Raw genomic sequence first — 13,989 nt, forward strand, 5'->3', positions numbered from 1 at the left:
CCCGTCCCAGCCCAATCCAGCCCACCACAGATAACCACGGCACGTCCCAGCCCACCACGGCCCACCGCAGCCGGTCCCAGCCCACCACACCCCACCGCAGCCGGTCCCAGCCCACCACAGCCCGTCCCACCACACCAGAGTCCGTCCCAGCCCACCACGGCCCGTCCCAGCCCGTCTCGGCCCGTCCCAACCCGCCACGGCCCGTCCCAACCCGCCACGGCCCGTCCCAGCTCGCCACGGCCCGTCCCAGCCTGCCACGGCCCATCCCAGCTCACCACAGCCCGTCCCAGCCCACCACTGACCACCACAGTTCATCCCAGCCCACCACAGTTCGTCTCAGCCCGCTACGGCCCGTCCCGGCCCACCACGGCCCATCCCAGCCCACCACGGCCCGTCCCAGCCCACCACGGCCCACCACGGCCCGTCCCAGCCCACGAAAGCCCGTCCCAGCCCACGAAAGCCCGTCCCAGCCCACCACATCCCGTCCCAGCTTACCATAGCCCATCACAGCCCGCCACGGTCCACCACAGCGCACCACAGCTTGTCCCAGCCCACCATGGCCTGTAATAACCCACCACGGCCCGTCCCAGCCCACCACGGCCCGTCCCGGCCTACTACGGCTCGTCCCAGCCCACCACAGCCTACCCCAGCCCACCAGAGCCCATCCCAGCCCACCACCGCCCGTCCCAGCTCACCACGGCCCGTCCCAGCCCACCACAGCTCGTCCCAGCCCACCACAGCCCGTCCCAGCCCACCACAGCCCGTCCCAGCCGTCCACAGGCCACTACAGCACACCACAGGCAATTACAACACACCACAGCCCGTCACAGCTCGTCCCAGCCCTTCCCAGCCCACCCCAGCATGCCCCAGGCCCCCACAGCCCACGACAGCCCATCCCAGCCCAAGACAGCCTGTCCCAGCCCACCACAGCCCGTCCCAGCCCACCACAGACCACTACAGAACACCACAGACCACTACAGAACACCACAGCCTACCGCAGCCCACCACAGCCCGTCCCAGCTCGTCCAAGCCCGTCCCCGCCCACCACAGCCCGTCCCAGGCCTTCCCAGCCCACCACAGCCCGTCCCGGACCACGACAGCCCATCCCGGACCTACCACAACCCGTCCCCGACCACCACAGCAGGTCCAAGCCCACCACAGCCCACCACAGCCCACCACAGACCGTCCCAGCCCACCACAGCCCGTCCCATCCCACCACAACCAACCACAGCCCGTCCCCATCCCACCACAGCCTGTCCCAGCCCACCACAGCCCGTCCCAGCCCGTCCCAGCCCGCCCCAACCAACCACAGCCCGTCCCAGCCCATCACAGCTCGTACCAGCCCGACACAGCCCACCACAGCCCGTCTCAGCTCACCACAGCCTGTCCCAGCCCACCACGGCCCACCACAGCCCGTCCCAGCTAAACACAGTCCGTCCCAGCCCGTCCCAGCCCACCACACTCACCACAACTCGTCCCAGACCGTTCCAGCACAGCACAGCCCATCCAAGCCCACCACAGCCCGTCCCAGCCCACCATAGCCGTTCTAGCCCGTCCCAGCCCACCACAGCCCTTCCCAGCCCCCCACAGCCCACCACAGCCCGTCCCAGCCCACCACAGCCCGTCCCAGCCCACCACAGCCCGTCTCAGCTCACCACAGCCCGTCCCTACACACCACAGCGTGTCCCAACCCACCACAGCCCACCACAGCCCTTCAGAACCCACCACAGCCCACCACAGCCTGTCCTAGCCCACCACAGCACGCCTCAGCCCACTACAGCTCGTCCCAGCCCACCACAGCCCGTCCCAGCCCACCACAGCCCACCACAGCTTGTCCCAGACCACCACAGCTCTTCCCAGCCCACCATAACCAACCACAGCCTATCCCAGCCGATCCCAGCCCAACACAGCCCGTCCCATCACACCACAGCCCACCACAGCCCGTCCCAGCCAACCACGGCCCGTCCCAGCCCACCACAGCCCGTCCCAGCCCACCACGGCCCACCACGGCCCATCCGGGCCCAACACAGCCCACCAAGGCATACCACAGCCCATCCCAGCCCATTACAGCCTGTCCCAGACCACCACATCCCATCTCAGCCCACCACAGCCCGTCCCAGCCCACCACGGCCCGTCGCAGCCCACCACGGCCCGTCGCAGCCCACCACGGCCGACCACAGCCCACCACGGCCGACCACAGCCCACCACGGCAGACCACAGCCCACCACGGCAGACCACAGCCCACCACAGCCGACCACAGCCCACCACGGCCCATCCAAGCCCACCACGGTCCACCATGGCACGTCCCAGCCCACCACAGAGCACCACAGCCCGTCCCAGCCCGTCCCAGCCCACCACAGTATGTCCCAGACCACCAGAGCCCGTCCCAGCCCACCACAGCCCGTCCCAGCCCACCACAGCCCACCACGCCCCGTCCCAAACCAACAGAGCCCGTCCCAGCTCACCACAGCCCACCACAGCCCGTCCCAGACCACCAGAGGTCGTCCCAGCCCACCACTAACCCACCAAAGCCCGTCCCCGCCCACCACAGCCTGTCCCAGCCAACCACAGCGCACCACAGCCCATCCCAACCCACCAGAGCCCGTCCCAACTTACCACATCCCGTCCCAGCTTACCACAGCCCATCACAGCCCACCGCGGTCCACCACAGCCCACCACAGCCCGTCCCAGCCCACCACGGACCGTCCCGGCCCACCACGGCCCGTCCCGGCGTACTACGGCACGTCCCAGCCCACCACAGCCCGTCCCAGCCCACCACGGCCCGTCCCAGCTCACCACGGCCCGTCCCAGCCCGTCCCAGCCCACCGCAGCACGTCCTAGCCCACCGCAGCCCGTCCCAGCCCACCACAGCCCGTCCCAGCCCACCGCAGCCCGTCCCAGCCCACCGCAGCTCGTCCCAGCCGTCCCAGCAAATCCCAGCCCACCATAGCTAGTCTCAGCTCACCACAGCGCGTCCCAGTCCACCACACCCACCACAGCCCGTCCCAACCCACCACAGCCAGTCCCAGCCCACCACAGCCCACCGCAGACGGTCCCAGCCCACCACACCCCACCGCAGCCTGTCCCAGCCCACCACAGCCCGTCCCACCACAACAGAGTCCGTCCCAGCCCACCACGGCCCGTCACAGCTTACCACGGCCCACCACGGCTTGTCACGGCCCATCCCAGCCCACCACAGCCCTTCCCAGCCAACCACGGCCCACTACAGCCCGTAACGGCCCGTCCCAGACCGTCCCAGCCCACCACAGCCCGTCCCAGCCCACCACAGCCCGTCCCAGCCCACCACAGCCCGTCCCAGCCCACCACAGCCCGTCCCAGCCCGTCCCACCCCACCACAGCCCACCAGATGCCGTCCCGGACCACCACAGCCCGTCCCAGCCCACCACAGCGCGTCCCCACCCAACACAGCCCGTCCCAGCCCCTCCCAGCCCGTCTCAGCCCACCACAGCCTGTCCCAGCCTGTCCCAGCTCGTCCAAGCCTGTCCCAGACCCCCAGAGCCCATCGCAGCCCACCACAGCCCGTCACAGCCCGTCCCAGCTCTCCACAACCCACCACAGCCCACCACAGCCCACCACGGCCCACCACAGCCCGTCCCAGCCCACCACAAGCCGTCCCAGCCCACCACAGCCCTCCAGCGCCCGTCTCAGCTCACCACAGCCTATCCCAGCCCACCACGGCCCACCACAGCACACCACGGCCCACCGCAGCCTATCCCAACCCGTCCCAGCCCACCACGGCCCGTCCCAGCCCACCACAGCCCGTCCCAGCCCACCACGGCCCGTCCCAGCCCGTCCCAGCGCACGACAGCCCGTCCCAGCCCACCACAGCCCGTCCCAGCCCATCAGAGCCCACCACAGCTCGTCCCAGCCCACCACAGCCCACAAGAGCTTGTCGCAGACCACCACAGCCCGTCCCAGCCCACCACAGCCCACTACGGCCCACCACAGCCCGTCCCAGCCCACCACAGCCCTTCCTAGCCCACCACAGCCTGTCCCAGCCCTCCACAGCCCGTCCCAGCTCGTCCCAGACCACCACAGCCTCTCACAGCACACCACAGCCCGTCCCAGCCCACCACAGCAAGTACCAGCCCGTCCCAGCCCACCACGGCCCGTCTCAGCCCACCACGACCCGTCTCAGCTCACCACAACCCGTCCCAGCCCACCACAGCCCACCATAGCCCGTCCCAGCCCACCACAGCCCGTCCCAGCCCACCACAGCCCGTCCCAGCCCACCAGAGATGGTCCCAGCCTGTTTCAGCCCAGCACGGCTAACCACGGCCTGTCCCGGCCCACCACGGCCAACCACGGTCCACCACAGCCCGTCCCAGCTCACCACAGCCCGTCCCAGCGCACCACAGCCCGTCCCAGTCCATCCCAGCACGTCCCAGCCCACCACGGCCCGTCCCAGCCCACCACGGCCCACTACGGCCCATCCCAGCCCGTCCGAGCCCACCACAGCCCGTCTCAAGCTCACCAGAACCCACCACAGCCCACCATAGGCTGTCTCAGACCACCACGGCCCACCACAGCCCACCGCTAGCTCTCCCAGCCCACCACCGCCCACCACAGCGAACCACGACCCACCACAGCCCACCACGGCCCGTCCCAGCTCACCACGACCTGTCCCAGCCCACCACAGACCACCACAGCCCACCCCTTCCCATCCCGGCCCACCACGGTTCACCACGGCCCGTCCCCGCCCACCATGGCCCACCACAGCCCATCCCAGCCCACCACAGCCAGTCCCAGCCCACCACAGCCCGTCCCAGCACACCACAGCCCATCACAGCCCACCACAGCCCGTCCCAGCCCACCACAGCCCGTCCCAGCCCGTCCCAGCCCACCACGGCCCACTACGGCCCATCCCAGCCCGTCCGAGCCCACCACAGCCCGTCTCAAGCTCACCAGAACCCACCACAGCCCACCATAGGCTGTCTCAGACCACCACGGCCCACCACAGCCCACCGCTAGCTCTCCCAGCCCACCACCGCCCACCACAGCGAACCACGGCCCACCACAGCCCACCACGGCCCGTCCCAGCCAACCACGGCCCACCACAGCCTACCACAGTTCACCACGGGCCGTCTCAGCCCACCATGACCTGTCCCAGCCCACCACGGCCCAACACAGACCATCCCTTCCCATACCGGCCCAAAACGGCCCACGACGGCCCACCACAGCCCACCACGGCCCGTCCCAGCCCACCACAGCCCACCACAGCCCACCACAGCCCACCACAGCCTGTCCCAGCCCACCACAGCCCGTCCCCGCCCACCACAGCCCGTCCCCGCCCACCACAGCCCGTCCCAGCCCCTCCCAGCTCGTCCCCCAACACCACAGCCCGTCCCAGCACACCACAGCCCGTCCCAGCACACCACAGCCCACCACGCCCTGTCCCAACCCACCAGAGCCCGTCCCAGCTCACCACAGCCCACCACAGCCCGTCCCAGACCACCACAGCCTGTCCCAGCCCGTCCCAGCCAACCACAGCCCGTCCCGTCCCAGCCAACCACAACCCGTCCCGTCCCTTCCCAGCACAGCCCGTCCCAGCCTGTCCCGTCCCGTCCCAGCCCGTCCCATCCTGTCCCGTCCCGTCCCAGCCCACCACGGCCCACCACGGCCCATCCCAGCCCTCCACAGCCCGTCCCAGCCCACCACAGCACACCACAGCCCATCCTAGCCCACCACAGCCCGTCCCAGGCCGTCCCAGGCCACAACAGCCCGTCCCTGCCCACCACAGCCCGTCCCAGCCCGTTCCAGACCACCAGAACCCGTCGCAGCCCGTCCCAGCCCACCACAGCCCGACTCAAGCTCACCAGAACCCACCACAGCCCACCACAGCCCAACACGGCCCGTCCCAGCCCACCACTGCCCACCACAGCCCACCACAGTTCACCACGGCCCGTCCCAGCCCACCACGCCTCACCACAGCCCGTTCCAGCCCACCACAGCCCGTCCCCGTGCACCACAGCCCATGCCCGCCCACCACAGCCCGTCTCCGCCCACCACAGCCCGTCCCAGCCCACGACAGCCCGTCCCAGCCCGTCCCAGCCCACCACAGCCCGTCCCAGCCCACCACAGCCCGTCCCAGCCCACCACAGCCCGTCCCAGCCCGTCCCAGCCCACCACAGCCCGTCCCAGCCCGTCCCAGCACACCACAGCCCGTCTCAAGCTCACCAGAACCCACCACAGCCCACCACAGCCTGTCCCAGACCACCACGGCCCACCACAGCCCACCACGGCCCATACCAGCCCACCACGGCCCACCACAGCCCACCACAGTTCACCACAGGCCATCTCAGACCACCATGACCTGTCCCAGCCCACCACGGCCCACCACAGCCCATCCCTTCCCATACCGGCTCAAAACGGCCCACCACGGCCCACCACAGCCCACCACGGTTCACCACGGCCCGTCCCAGCCCACCACGCCCCACCACAGCCCATCCCTGCCCACCACAGCCCGTCCCAGCACACCACAGACCATCCCAGTCCACCACAATCCGTCCCAGCATGTCCCAGCCTGTCCCAACCAACCACAGCCTGTTCCAGACCACCACAGCCCGTCCCAGCACACCACAGCCCGTCCCTAGCCCACCACAGCCCGTCCCAGCCCACCACAGACCGTCCCCACCCGTCCCAGCCCACCACAGACCAGCACAGCCCGTCCCAGCACACCACAGCCCGTCCCCGCCCTTCCCAGCCCGTCAGAGCCTGCACAGCCCGTCCCAGCCCACCACAGCCTGTCCCAGCTCGTTCCAGACCACCAGAACTTGTCTCAGCCCGTCCCAGCCCACCACAGCCCGTCCCAGCCCACCACTGCCCGTCCCAGCCCACCACTGCCCGTCCCAGCCCGTCCCAACCCACCACAGCCCGTCCCAGCCCACCACAGCCCACCGCAGCCCATCCCAGCCCACCACGGCCCGTCCCAGCCCGTGCCAACCCGTCACAACACACCACAGCCCACCACAGCCCGTCCCTACCCACCACAGCGTGTCCCAACCCACCACAGCCCACCACAGCCCTTCAGAACCCACCACAGACCACCACAGCCCGTCCCAACCCACCACAGAACGTCCCAGGCCACCACAGACCACCACAGCCCACCACAGCCCACTACAGCCCGTCCCAGCCCACCACAGCCCGTCCCAGCCCACCATAACCAACCACAGCCTATCCCAGCCGATCCCAGCCCACCACAGCCCGTCCCATCACACCACAGCCCACCACTGGCCGTCCCAGCCAACCACGGCCCGTCCCAGCCCACCACAGCCCGTCCCAGCCCACCACGGCCCACCACGGCCCATCTCAGCCCAACACAGCCCACCAAGGCGCACCACAGCCCATCCCAGCCCATTACAGCCTGTCCCAGACCACCACATCCCATCTCAGCCCACCACAGCCCGTCCCAGCCCACCACAACCGACCACAGCCCACCACAGCCCACCACGGCCGACCACAGCCCACCACGGCAGACCACAGCCCACCACGGCCCATCCAAGCCCACCATGGCCCATCCAAGCCCACCACGGTCCACCACGGCACGTCCCAGCCCACCACAGAGCACCACAGCCCGTCCCAGCCCGTCCCAGCCCACCACAGTATGTCCCAGCCCACCAGAGCCCGTCCCAGCCCACCACAGCCCGTCTCAGCCCACCACAGCCTGTCCCAGGCTGTCCCAGCTCGTCCAAGCCTGTCCCAGACCCCCAGAGCCCGTCGCAGCCCACCACAGACCACCACAGCCCGTCCCAGCTCTCCACAACCCACCGCAGCCCGTCCCAGCCCACCACAGCCCGTCCCAGCCCACCACGGCCCACAAAAGCCCACCACAGCCCACCACGGCCCACCACAGCCCGTCCCAGCCCACCACAAGCCGTCCTAGCCCACCACAGACATCCAGAGCCCATCTCAGCTCACCACAGCCTATCCCAGCCCACCACGGCCCACCACAGCACACCACGGCCCACCGCAGCCTATCCCAACCCGTCCCAGCCCACCACGGCCCGTCCCAGCCCACCACAGCCCGTCCCAGCCCACCACGGCCCGTCCCAGCCCGTCCCAGCCCACGACAGCCCGTCCCAGCCCACCAGAGCCTACCAGAGCCCACCACAGCCCGTCCCAGCCCACCACAGCCCACTACGGCCCACCACAGCCCGTCCCAGCCCACCACAGCCCGTCCCAGCCCACCACAGCCCGTCCCAGCCCACCACAGCCCGTCCCAGCACACCACAGACCATCCCAGTCCACCACACACCGTCCCAGCATGTCCCAGCCTGTCCCAACCCACCACAGCCTGTCCCAACCCACCACAGCCTGTCCCAACCCACCACAGCCCGTCCCACCAAACCACAGCCCGTCCCAACCCCGCCACAGCCCGTCCCACCACACCACAGCCCGTCCCTAGCCCGCCACAGCCCGTCCCTAGCCCGCCACAGCCCACCAGAGCCCGTCCTGGCCCGTCCCCGCCCGTCCCCGCCCACCACGGCCCGTCGCCACCCACCACGGCCCGTCCCCGCCCACCACGGCCCGTCCCAGCCCACCACGGCCCGTCCCCGCCCACCACGGCCCGTCCCAGCCCACCACGGCCCGTCCCCACCCACCACAGCCCGTCGCCACCCACCACGGCCCGTCCCCGCCCACCACGGCCTGTCCCAGCCCACCACGGCCCGTCCCCGCCCACCACGGCCCGTCCCAGCCCACCACAGCCCGTCCCAGCCCACCACAGCCCGTCCTCGCCCACCACAGCCCGTCCCAGCCCACCACGTCCCACCACAGTTCACCACAGCCCGTCCCAGCCCACCACAGCCCTCCAGAGCCCGTCTCAGCCCACCACAGCCTGTCCCAGCCCACCACAGCCCACCGCAGCCCGTCCCAGCCCACCACGGCCCGTCCCAGCCCACCACGGCCCGTCCCAGCCCGTGCCAACCCGTCACAACACACCACAGCCCACCACAGCCCGTCCCTACCCACCACAGCCCACCACAGCCCTTCAGAACCCACCACAGCCCGTCCCAGGCCACCACAGACCACCACAGCCCACCACAGCCCGTGCCAGCCCACCACAGCCCGCCTCAGCCCACTACTGCCCATCCCAGCCCACCAAAGCCCGTCCCAGTCCACCACAGCCCACCACAGCTTGTCCCAGACCACCACAGCTCTTCCCAGCCCACCATAACCAACCACAGCCTATCCCAGCCGATCCCAGCCCACCACAGCCCGTCCCATCACACCACAGCCCACCACAGCCCGTCCCAGCCAACCACGGCCCGTCCCAGACCACCACAGCCCGTCTCAGCCCGTCCCAGCCAACCACAGCCCGTCCCGTCCCAGCCCACCACAACCCGTCCCGTCCCTTCCCAGCACAGCCCGTCCCAGCCTGTCCCGTCCCGTCCCAGCCCGTCCCATCCCGTCCCGTCCCGTCCCAGCCCACCACGGCCCACCACGGCCCATCCCAGCCCTCCACAGCCCGTCCCAGCCCACCACAGCACACCACAGCCCATCCTAGCCCACCACAGCCCGTCCCAGCCCGTCCCAGGCCACAACAGCCCGTCCCTGCCCACCACAGCCCGTCCCAGCCCGTTCCAGACCACCAGAACCCGTCCCAGACCGTCCCAGCCCACCACAGCCCGACTCAAGCTCACCAGAACCCACCACAGCCCACCACAGCCCAACACGGCCCGTCCCAGCCCACCACTGCCCACCACAGCCCACCACAGTTCACCACGGCCCGTCCCAGCCCACCACGCCTCACCACAGCCCGTTCCAGCCCACCACAGCCCGTCCCCGTGCACCACAGCCCATGCCCGCCCACCACAGCCCGTCTCCGCCCACCACAGCCCGTCCCAGCCCACGACAGCCCGTCCCAGCCCACCACAGCCCGTCCCAGCCCACCACAGCCCGTCCCAGCCCACCACAGCCCGTCCCAGCCCGTCCCAGCACACCACAGCCCGTCTCAAGCTCACCAGAACCCACCACAGCCCACCACAGCCTGTCCCAGACCACCACGGCCCACCACAGCCCACCACGGCCCATACCAGCCCACCACGGCCCACCACAGCCCACCACAGTTCACCACAGGCCATCTCAGACCACCATGACCTGTCCCAGCCCACCACGGCCCACCACAGCCCATCCCTTCCCATACCGGCTCAAAACGGCCCACCACGGCCCACCACAGCCCACCACGGTTCACCACGGCCCGTCCCAGCCCACCACGCCCCACCACAGCCCATCCCTGCCCACCACAGCCCGTCCCAGCACACCACAGACCATCCCAGTCCACCACAATCCGTCCCAGCATGTCCCAGCCTGTCCCAACCAACCACAGCCTGTTCCAGACCACCACAGCCCGTCCCAGCACACCACAGCCCGTCCCTAGCCCACCACAGCCCGTCCCAGCCCACCACAGACCGTCCCCACCCGTCCCAGCCCACCACAGACCAGCACAGCCCGTCCCAGCACACCACAGCCCGTCCCCGCCCTTCCCAGCCCGTCAGAGCCTGCACAGCCCGTCCCAGCCCACCACAGCCCGTCCCAGCTCGTTCCAGACCACCAGAACTTGTCTCAGCCCGTCCCAGCCCACCACAGCCCGTCCCAGCCCACCACTGCCCGTCCCAGCCCACCACTGCCCGTCCCAGCCCGTCCCAACCCACCACAGCCCACCGCAGCCCATCCCAGCCCACCACGGCCCGTCCCAGCCCGTGCCAACCCGTCACAACACACCACAGCCCACCACAGCCCGTCCCTACCCACCACAGCGTGTCCCAACCCACCACAGCCCTTCAGAACCCACCACAGACCACCACAGCCCGTCCCAACCCACCACAGAACGTCCCAGGCCACCACAGACCACCACAGCCCACCACAGCCCACTACAGCCCGTCCCAGCCCACCACAGCCCGTCCCAGCCCACCATAACCAACCACAGCCTATCCCAGCCGATCCCAGCCCACCACAGCCCGTCCCATCACACCACAGCCCACCACTGGCCGTCCCAGCCAACCACGGCCCGTCCCAGCCCACCACAGCCCGTCCCAGCCCACCACGGCCCACCACGGCCCATCTCAGCCCAACACAGCCCACCAAGGCGCACCACAGCCCATCCCAGCCCATTACAGCCTGTCCCAGACCACCACATCCCATCTCAGCCCACCACAGCCCGTCCCAGCCCACCACAACCGACCACAGCCCACCACAGCCCACCACGGCCGACCACAGCCCACCACGGCAGACCACAGCCCACCACGGCCCATCCAAGCCCACCATGGCCCATCCAAGCCCACCACGGTCCACCACGGCACGTCCCAGCCCACCACAGAGCACCACAGCCCGTCCCAGCCCGTCCCAGCCCACCACAGTATGTCCCAGCCCACCAGAGCCCGTCCCAGCCCACCACAGCCCGTCTCAGCCCACCACAGCCTGTCCCAGGCTGTCCCAGCTCGTCCAAGCCTGTCCCAGACCCCCAGAGCCCGTCGCAGCCCACCACAGCCCGTCACAGCCCGTCCCAGCTCTCCACAACCCACCGCAGCCCGTCCCAGCCCACCACAGCCCGTCCCAGCCCACCACGGCCCACAAAAGCCCACCACAGCCCACCACGGCCCACCACAGCCCGTCCCAGCCCACCACAAGCCGTCCTAGCCCACCACAGACATCCAGAGCCCGTCTCAGCTCACCACAGCCTATCCCAGCCCACCACGGCCCACCACAGCACACCACGGCCCACCGCAGCCTATCCCAACCCGTCCCAGCCCACCACGGCCCGTCCCAGCCCACCACAGCCCGTCCCAGCCCACCACGGCCCGTCCCAGCCCGTCCCAGCCCACGACAGCCCGTCCCAGCCCACCAGAGCCTACCAGAGCCCACCACAGCCCGTCCCAGCCCACCACAGCCCACTACGGCCCACCACAGCTTGTCCCAGCCCACCACAGCCCGTCCCAGCCCACCACAGCCCGTCCCAGCACACCACAGACCATCCCAGTCCACCACACACCGTCCCAGCATGTCCCAGCCTGTCCCAACCCACCACAGCCTGTCCCAACCCACCACAGCCTGTCCCAACCCACCACAGCCCGTCCCACCAAACCACAGCCTGTCCCAAGCCCACCACAGCCCGTCCCCGTGCACCACAGCCCATGCCCGCCCACCACAGCCCGTCTCCGCCCACCACAGCCCGTCCCAGCCCACGACAGCCCGTCCCAGCCCGTCCCAGCCCACCACAGCCCGTCCCAGCCCACCACAGCCCGTCCCAGCCCGTCCCAGCCCACCACAGCCCGTCCCAGCACACCACAGCCCGTCTCAAGCTCACCAGAACCCACCACAGCCCACCACAGCCTGTCCCAGACCACCACGGCCCACCACGGCCCATACCAGCCCGTCCCAGCCCACCACAGCCCGTCCCAGCACACCACAGACCATCCCAGTCCACCACACACCGTCCCAGCATGTCCCAGCCTGTCCCAACCCACCACAGCCTGTCCCAACCCACCACAGCCTGTCCCAACCCACCACAGCCCGTCCCACCAAACCACAGCCCGTCCCAACCCCGCCACAGCCCGTCCCACCACACCACAGCCCGTCCCTAGCCCGCCACAGCCCGTCCCTAGCCCGCCACAGCCCACCAGAGCCCGTCCTGGCCCGTCCCCGCCCGTCCCCGCCCACCACGGCCTGTCGCCACCCACCACGGCCCGTCCCCGACCACCACGGCCTGTCCCAGCCCACCAAGGCCCGTCCCCGCCCACCACGGCCCGTCCCAGCCCACCACAGCCCGTCCCAGCCCACCACAGCCCGTCGCCACCCACCACGGCCCGTCCCCGCCCACCACGGCCCGTCCCCGCCCACCACGGCCTGTCCCAGCCCACCACGGCCCGTCCCCGCCCACCACGGCCCGTCCCAGCCCACCACAGCCCGTCCCAGCCACCCACAGCCCGTCCTCGCCCACCACAGCCCGTCCCAGCCCACCACGTCCCACCACAGTTCACCACAGCCCGTCCCAGCCCACCACAGACCTCCAGAGCCCGTCTCAGCTCACCACAGCCTGTCCCAGCCCACCACAGCCCACCGTAGCCCGTCCCAGCCCACCACGGCCCGTCCCAGCCCGTGCCAACCCGTCACAACACACCACAGCCCACAACAGCCCGTCCCTACCCACCACAGCCCACCACAGCCCTTCAGAACCCACCACAGCCCGTCCCAGGCCACCACAGACCACCACAGCCCACCACAGCCCGTGCCAGCCCACCACAGCCCGCCTCAGCCCACTACTGCCCATCCCAGCCCACCACAGCCCGTCCCAGCCCACTAGAGCCCACCACAGCTTGTCCCAGACCACCACAGCTCTTCCCAGCCCACCACAGCCCGTCCCAGCCCACCACAGCCCACCACAGCTTGTCCCAGACCACCACAGCTCTTCCCAGCCCACCATAACCAACCACAGCCTATCCCAGCCGATCCCAGCCCACCACAGCCCGTCCCATCACACCACAGCCCACCACAGCCCGTCCCAGCCAACCACGGCCCGTCCCAGCCCACCACAGCCCGTCCCAGCCCACCACGGCCCACCATGGCCCATCCGGGCCCAACACAGCCCACCAAGGCGCACCACAGCCCATCCCAGCCCATTACAGCCTGTCCCAGACCACCACATCCCATCTCAGCCCACCACAGCCCGTCCCAGCCCACCACAACCGACCACAGCCCACCACAGCCCACCACGGCTGACCACAGCCCACCACGGCAGACCACAGCCCACCACGGCCCATCCAAGCCCACCACGGCCCATCCAAGCCCACCACGGTCCACCACGGCACGTCCCAGCCCACCACAGAGCACCACAGCCCGTCCCAGCCCACCACAGTATGTCCCAGCCCACCACAGCCCGTCCCAGCCCACCACAGCCCGTCTCAGCCCACCACAGCCTGTCCCAGGCTGTCCCAGCTCGTCCAAGCCTGTACCAGACCCCCAGAGCCCGTC

This window comes from Falco cherrug, unplaced genomic scaffold (assembly GCF_023634085.1).
Source record: "Falco cherrug isolate bFalChe1 unplaced genomic scaffold, bFalChe1.pri scaffold_45, whole genome shotgun sequence".
NCBI classification, from domain to species: domain Eukaryota; kingdom Metazoa; phylum Chordata; class Aves; order Falconiformes; family Falconidae; genus Falco; species Falco cherrug.